This window comes from Drosophila persimilis, unplaced genomic scaffold (assembly GCF_003286085.1).
Source record: "Drosophila persimilis strain 14011-0111.01,24,50 unplaced genomic scaffold, DperRS2 tig00001810-arrow-arrow-pilon, whole genome shotgun sequence".
Lineage (NCBI taxonomy): Eukaryota > Metazoa > Arthropoda > Insecta > Diptera > Drosophilidae > Drosophila > Drosophila persimilis.
In genome coordinates this window covers 1-8,328 of record NW_020825576.1, presented here as the reverse complement: position 1 = coordinate 8,328, position 8,328 = coordinate 1, and the positions used below count along the sequence as shown (strand labels likewise).

The 8,328-nt window shown below is 47.6% G+C and overlaps 2 pseudogenes; one reads left to right on the top strand and one right to left on the bottom strand.

The window, feature by feature from the left end:
• The first annotated feature begins 526 nt into the window (after window positions 1-526).
• On the top strand, window positions 527-2,486 carry LOC113567114 (annotated as a pseudogene).
• A 136-nt stretch (window positions 2,487-2,622) lies between these two features.
• On the bottom strand, window positions 2,623-3,884 carry LOC113567115 (annotated as a pseudogene).
• Window positions 3,885-8,328: the final 4,444 nt, after the last annotated feature.

The window sequence follows — 8,328 nt, the reverse complement described above, 5'->3', positions numbered from 1 at the left end:
AATTTCGCCCCACCCCCATCCGCCCCCACAAAGGACGAAAATCTGTTGCATCCACAATATTGCAGATTTGAGAAAACTAAAAACGCAGAATCATAGATAATGACCATATCTATCAGATTGCTGAATCTGGATCAGATCAGATCATTTTTATAGCCAAAAGGAACAAATCAATTTGCAGTGGCTACGCAGCGCCCGACGTCATGCTCAGACTGATTTTCTGTCTCTCTCGCACGCACTCTTTGTCGTGTCGTTTAATATTAGCGGCGTCTGCCGGAGGAGAGCCATACTGACTAAGTATCGGGTATAACTGTAGAGTTGCGGTGTCCGCAGCAACTCACAGCGTTCCCCCTCGTTTTTAGATTCTGATCCTTTCGAATTTCCTTAATGTACCGACCAAATAGCCCTTGAAGTGAGTGTCACTTTCTCATGGAGTACATTCATCGCCTCAATTTGGCATTCTCTATTGCTAGAAATTGAACACGAAATACGTATATTCTGATATTTGGTACTTTGTGTGGGCTCAACGAAAAATAATGCTTGGCGTTGTACGTCGGCTGGTCTCCCAGGCCTTCCCGCAGCGCCTGCGACCACGTCCCCAGGCTATCCAGCGCCGCTCCGCCTCGCAGGCGGTAAACCGGATGTTGCAGCTCCAGCAGATGGACATGTGTGCGGATCCTCCATCCCGCGGACTTGTGGTCGGCGTGTTCGCCGACGAAACGGACCGCAATGATGCTGGCGTCCTCACCGCGGCCGGTTGGCGGTACAATGTCCAGAAGACTGCCGGCCGATTGCTAGAGGTCCTCCGCATGTCCGGACCCATGCCCAAGCGGGGCGAGGCTCGCCTTTTCTTCGCGATCGAGCCAGAGCGCATCCCCTATTACTCTGTGGTCGGCCTCGGCAAGGAGTGCCTCGGCTACAATCCCTACGAGGTGCTCGACGAACAGAAGGAGGCGATCCGTCGCTCCGTGGCCGCCGCCTGCCGTATCCTGGCCGAGCTGGACACCGACAGAATCGAAGTTGAAAACTGCGGCCACGCCGAGTCCGCCGCCGAGGGGGCCGCATTGGGCATCTGGCTCTACCAGGATCTGCGTAACCCACAGAACAGGATTCCAGTGCCGTCGCTGGACTTATACGCAAGAAAAGACGAGGTCTGCGACCTCGAAGGATGGCGCATTGGTCTGCAGAAGGCAGCCGCCCAGAACCTGACGAGACAGCTGCAGGAGATGCCCTCCAACCTCCTCACACCCACAGCTTTTGCGCAGAATGTCGTCGAGGTGCTGTGCAAATCCGGTGTCAATGTGGAGGTCAAGGTCGAGGGCTGGGCCGAGAGCCAGTCAATGCACGCCTTCCTGGCAAGGCCTCGTGCGAGCCACCCATCTTCCTGGAGCTGAGTTACTACGGCACCTGTGCCGAGGAGCGCCCCATTGTGCTGGTGGGCCAAGGCGTGACTTACGATGCTGGAGGATTGTGCCTGAAAGAGAAACATGAGCTCTTCCATATGCGTGGCGACATGACCGGGGCCGCCGTTGTGGTGGCCTGTTGTCGAGCTGTGGCTGGCCTGCGTTTACCGGTAAGTACTCAGGACAGAAATGATATCTCCTTGAATAATAGTGCTGTTCTTAGGTCAACATTCGCGGCCTGATACCTCTTTGTGAAAACGTAGTGGGCTGCAATTCGGTCCGTACTGGGGACATGGTCAAGTCCATGAACGGCAAGACCATCGAGATCCAGTGCACCGATCACGAGGATGTACTGGTCCTGGCAGACGCCCTGCTGTATGCGCAAAACTTCTGTCCCAAGTGCATCATTGACGTCGGCACCTGCTCGGGCTACATGCGCCAGGCCCTGGATGAGTCGGCTGCGGGGGTCTTTACCAACTCGGAGATCCTGTGGCAGCAGATCAAGCACGCCAGCATGCATACCGGAGATCGTGTGTGGCGCTTCCCATTGTGGAAATATTACAGCAAGGCCGTGCGTGCCGGGGGACGCAGCGATGTGCAGAACTATGGCATTGACCGAGGTGGACGTCCATGCAAGGCCGCTGCCTTTCTCCGTGAGTTTGTGCCCTGTGGCCAGTGGATGCATATTGTGAGTATTGTGGGGCGCTTTGTTGGGGCGCAGATCTTATGGACTTTCTCCCTCAAAGGATGCCACAAATGTTATGGTGACAAAGGGCTTCGAATACGAGTATCTGCGCAAGGGAATGGCCGGCCGCCCGACCCGAACACTGGTGGAGTTTATTGCTCAGACGATTTGCAAGGATACGGCACCACGTTTGGCCAAGTAATCAATCTCTAACGGGAATCCAATGTTATATATATTTTTTACTGTGTTTTTTGACGATGCCACACACGAACACAAAATTACACTTGAGCTATGATCACTCTATTTTACATATGTTTTCGCATTTTTAATCTCCACACAAACACATGCGGCACATTCGTTTATTATGAAATTGTAACGTATAAAACAGAGAAACAGCGCTAGTGTTCGATCTTTTGTTGGGTCCTGGGCTTCCAACTATTGAACATGATAACTAGACACTGTGGATTATTGCTTTGTCAGACTCTACCCGGAATCGGGTATTATATGTAATATCTGTGGTATCACTAAAAGTGAGTGCTACGCCAGGGAGACTGCATGAGTAATCACAACGTTTATGTCAATGGGTGGATAGTTTTGCAGCAGCTTCACATTCGAGGCAAAGTCGTTCTCTAAAATTGCTTCCCTTTGGATTCTATAAATCAGTAAATACATCAGTAAATGCAAATGAATCAGTTGAAAGTCAGCGCATGCTTACAATATCATGGTTCAGCAGATTTTGATGAGAAAATTAAAGCGCTGCTCGTCCGAGAATACCTAATCCCAAATTCGCAGCACATCGGGCAGTGGAAACTCCTGCGAGAGCAGGAGGGTGAGCCACCTGAAGCTGTAGTACTGCGGAGGCAGCTCTTGGCTCTTCAGATGCTATATCTTTAGTCTTCAGCATGTTAGATAGCAGGCCCATCATGAACTTTATACCACCCTCCGCATCGTCCAGAGTCTTGATGAAGAAGTCGCGTATCTCGCTCATTAGAGCCGTGAAGAAGAAGAAACAGTCTGCCTCCGCGTGGGCGCGGTAAGAGAGATCCGGATCCGAGGCCATCACATAGTAGATGGGTCCGACAATCTCATTCATGCCCTGTACGTAACCCAGGCCAGGACGTTCGCCGAGCTGAGCACCGTGGGCACTACCCGTTTGTGAAGCCGGCGCCCGTGCTCGCCTTTACTGTGCACCACAATGTCACAGGGATACTCTGTGGGCTGCTGAAAGAACGAGGTGTCGGGACACAGGCGCCTCACATCTTTGCCGATCTGCAGCAGAAATTTGTTGTCATTGAAGAATGTGTTCCAGGCGCTTTCTGGCCCCTCGCTAAGCGGATGATCTTGTAGGCCAACGCCCCTTGAATCAACAGCGACGTCCCCGTCCCCGTCGCCTTCTCCAGCTCCATTGCAGCTGTGTCCCGGGGGGAGTGCCAATTCCTCAATGAACTGCTGGTACAGGGCTCGCTTCTGGGCCAGCGTGGTCGTCCAACTGCTGCGTCTTGGTCCCAAGTAGCCCAACAGCAGTTTCCAGCTGAGTGCACGGAAGCTTTGTACATCGGGCACACCTGTGGATTGGATTGGATTCATGTCCATGAATTACTACGCCTATCAGAAGTGTGATATCCCACCATTAAACGTCAGTCTGCGCAGCTCCTTTAGGTCAACCACATCCTGGGCCAGCGCATCATCGAACTCTTTTACACTGAAAGATACAGGGGGGGATAACAATCTTTTGTTCTTAATTCCCGAAAACACGTCACATTTTTGTGTCGTCCATACCGCGCCTTGAAAATGGACATGCTTTGGCTGTATGCGGGCGAGGATCTCAGTTTGCTCCATGCAGGGACAGTCGCTTTGCAATGATGTGGACTGGACTTATATTATTGCTTTGTTGTCATCCAGCCAGCTGCATTATTGCTTTTTCCAATACAGTTCGAAGCAGAAACAATTTTGATATTCCGTCGAATATTTTTAGATATCTAGATCTCTCAGCCCTGCCCACATAATTTTATCCGATTAATGAATCAATTTTCTACTTAACTGTCTTGTTTTAAATACTTGACTTTAATTGTTTTTGCCTCAATTTTGGTTCCTCAACAACAATATATGTATCTGAAAACCCGAACTTAGCCCTCTTAAGCCCCCTCTAATTAAATATTAACGATTGTAAATTCTTCTTGTAGACTCATGCTACCTTTCCTCTGAACTTAAAAAAAAACGAGGGGGAACGTTGTGAGTTGCTGCGGACACCGCAACTCTAGAGTTATACCCGATACTAAGTCAGTATGGCTCTCCTCCGGCAGACGCCGCTAATATTTAACGACACGACAAAGAGTGCGTGCGAGAGAGACAGAAAATCAGTCTGAGCGTGACGTCGGGCGCTGCGTAGCCACTGCAAATTGATTTGTTCCTTTTGGCTATAAAAATGATCTGATCTGATCCAGATTCAGCAATCTAATAGATATGGTCATTATCTATGATTCTGCGTTTTTAGTTTTCTCAAATCTGCAATATTGTGGATGCAACAGATTTTTGTCCTTTGTGGGGGCGGATGGGGGTGGCGCGAAATTCTGAGATATACGTTTTATAGTGACATCTTAAAGGAGTGTGTGTACCAAATTTGGTTACTCTAGCCTTAATAGTCTCTGAGATTTGTGGTTGCCTCAGATTTTCGTCCTTTGCGGGGGCGGAAGGGGGTGTGGCGAAATTTGGACATGAAACGGTCAAGGTTCGATATCACAGGAGTGTGGATACCAAATTTGGTTGCTCTGGCTCTTATAGGTTCTGAGATCCTTGAACTCATATTTTGCAATTGGCAAAACCGACCATGAAACCTGTGTGTTAGAGTGAGACAGAGCGAGAAAGAGTGAAATTGTTTTCGTGATTCTGGCTATAATATTTATACGATCTGGTTCAGATTTTGCACTCTAGAAGATATAGTCATCTTCTACGATTCTGCGTTTTTAGTTTTCTCGTATCGTCGAAATTGTGGATGCCACAGATTTTCGCCCTTTGTGGGGGCGGAAGTGGGCGGGGCAAAGTTTTGAAATATTTTTGTAGCAGTGACATATCACAGAAGTCTGGATCCAAAACATCGTTGTTCTAGCTCTTATAGTCTTTGAGCATTAGGCGCTGAAGGGGACGGACAGACGGACAGACGGACAGACGGACGGACGGACGGACGGACAGACAGACAGGGCTCAATCGACTCGGCTATTGATGCTGATCAAGAATATATATACTTTATAGGGTCGGAAACGATTCCTTCTGGACGTTACACACATCCACTTTTACCACAAATCTAATATACCCCAATACTCATTTTGAGTATCGGGTATAACGAGGTGGAACGTTGTGAGTTGCTGCGGACACCGCAACTCTACGGTTATACCCGATACTAAGTCAGTATGGCTCTCCTCCGGCAGACGCCGCTAATATTAAACGACACGACAAAGAGAGCGTGCGATCTGATCTGATCCAGATTCAGCAATCTGATAGATATGGTCGTTATCTATGATTCTGCGTTTTTAGTTTTCGCAAATCTGCAATATTGTGGATGCAACAGATTTTCGACCTTTGTGGAGGCGGAAGGGGGTGGGGCGAAATTTTGAGATAAAGGTTTTATAGTGAGATCTAACAGAAGTGCGGATACCAGATTTGGTTACTCTAGCTTTAATAGTCTCTGAGATTTGTGAATATCCCCAGATTTGCATCCTTTGCGGGGGCGGAAGGGGGTGTGGCGAAATTTTGAAACAAACTCGTCTCGGTCCGATATATTAGGAGTGTGGATACCAAATTTGGCTGCTCTAGCTTTTATAGTCTCTGAGATCTAGGCGCTAATGTTTTACTCTAAGCAAAGCCGCCTATGCTACCTGTGTGTTAGAGAGAGACAGGGCGAGAAAAAATGAAATTGTTTTCTTGATGCTGGCTATAATAATAATACGATCGAATTCAGATTCTGCAGTCTAAAAGATATGGTCATTCTCTACGATTCTGCGTTTTTAGTTTTCTCGTATCTTTAAAATTGTGGATGCCACAGATTTTCGCCCTTTGTGGGGGCGGAAGTGGGCGGGGCAAAGTTTTGAAATATTTTTGGAGCAGTGACATATTACAGAAGTCTGGATCCAAAACATCGTTGCTCTAGCTCTTATAGTCTTTGAGCATTAGGCGCTGAAGGGGACGGACAGACGGACAGACGGACGGACAGACAGGGCTCAATCGACTCGGCTATTGATGCTGATCAAGAATATATATACTTTATAGGGTCGGAAACGATTCCTTCTGGACGTTACACACATCCACTTTTACCACAAATCTAATATACCCCAATACTCATTTTGAGTATCGGGTATAAAAACACTATATCTGTTCAGCAACAGACATGTAAATCGGAGTCGAGCATTACTACTCGCTTCTGCTACCAGATCAACAGCTAAGCTGGGATGGATTGTGGCAGGAAAAGTCAAATCTGCCCACAATTCCTCACCCATTTGTGCAACGGGAGTAAACGAGCTCATGGAAAGATTATGCACTCTGGACAATCTAGAGACGGAAGACAAACCACGCACTCCAGTGGAAGCACGGTGTGAAGCTCATTTTATAGAAAATCTTCAGACAGCTTCAGACGGCCGTTTTATTGTAAAGCTCCTATTTTCCGAACACCCTTCAGCCCTGGGGGAGTCCTTGGAAACCGCAAAAAAAAGATTCCTAGCGTTGGAGCGGCGAAGCTCAGCAGAAACTTGGAAGAGTTATGTGGACTTCATGGAAGAGTATGAAGGACTAGGACATATGAAGATTGTGCCAGCATCAAAAGTTCCCAAAAGGCACTACTTCATTCCATATCATTGTGTACTCAAACCTGAGAGCACCACCACAAAGCTTCGGGTAGTATTCGATGCCTCATGCAAATCAACAAGCGGGAAATCTTTGAACGACATTCTGCAGGCTGGACCCACCGTTCAGAGCGAACTTATGTCCATTCATAAGTACGTATTCACAGCGGACATAGAAAAGATGTACCGGCAAGTGTGGATGAATCCGGAGGATCAATTCCATCAGATGATAGTCTGGATAAGCAATCCATCCGAAGAGATCAGGTACTATCGCCTGAAAACAGTAACATATGGGACAACAGCTGCTCCGTTCCTAGCAACGAAATGTCTGGATCATTTGGCAATACAATACAAAGACAGACTACCAGTAGGATCAACAACATTAAAAACAGATTTCTATGTTGACGACTGTCTAACTGGAGCAAACACGATTCCAGAGGCAATTCATGCTCGTCAAGAACTAAATAAGATATTTCTACCATCCGGATTCAAATTGCGCAAGTGGTGCTCCAACAATGAGCAACTTCTCCAAGGAATCCCCAAAGAGGATATTGTAACCGATGTAAAATTAGGAGAGACACTAGAGCACTACAGCGTGAAAACTCTGGGTCTCATCTGGATGCCGAAGAAGGATACATTGTGTGGACGAACACAGAAAAGCCAGGCTACACGCATCACCAAACGGGTGGTATGTTCCGAACTGGCCCAAATCTTTGACTCTTTGCACCGGTGGTAGTAAAGGCAAAAATCTTCATGCAACAACTTTGGGAGCTCAAACTGGATTGGGATAACGAATTACTATTACAACACCAAACCGAATGGAAAGAATACCGGGACGACTTACAAACATTGAACAAAATGCAAATTCCCCGGCATATCTACGATGGTAAAATTCCAGTTACCCAAGAAGTCCATAAGTTTGTAGATGCATTAGAACGAGCATATGGCGCAGCAGTATATGTACGCGCTACATACAAAAACAACCAAGTGTCAGTAAGACTGCTCTGTTCGAAATCACGTGTGGCGCCGACAGCCAAACAATCACTACCACTGTTAGAACTTTGTGCTGCAGTGAGCTCACAAACCGAGTCCGACAGGATCTGCACATGGACATTACAACGGTTTCAGGATGGTTTTGGAGTGATTCCACCGTTGTTTTATCCTGGATAAACGCATCGTCATCAACATACCATACCTTTGTGGCAAATCGAATAGCCAAAATCCAGGCATTAACAAATCAGTCACAATGGCGTCACGACGTGTCATCGGCCAACAACGCAGCCGATGTCCTGTCGAGAGGAATCGCATTGTGGTGCTCAAGCATTAAGGGCAATCGCAAGACAACAATATTGGATTATCAATGACAAGACAATGGCTAGAAGCATCATCCACAGCTGTGTTAGATGCACCA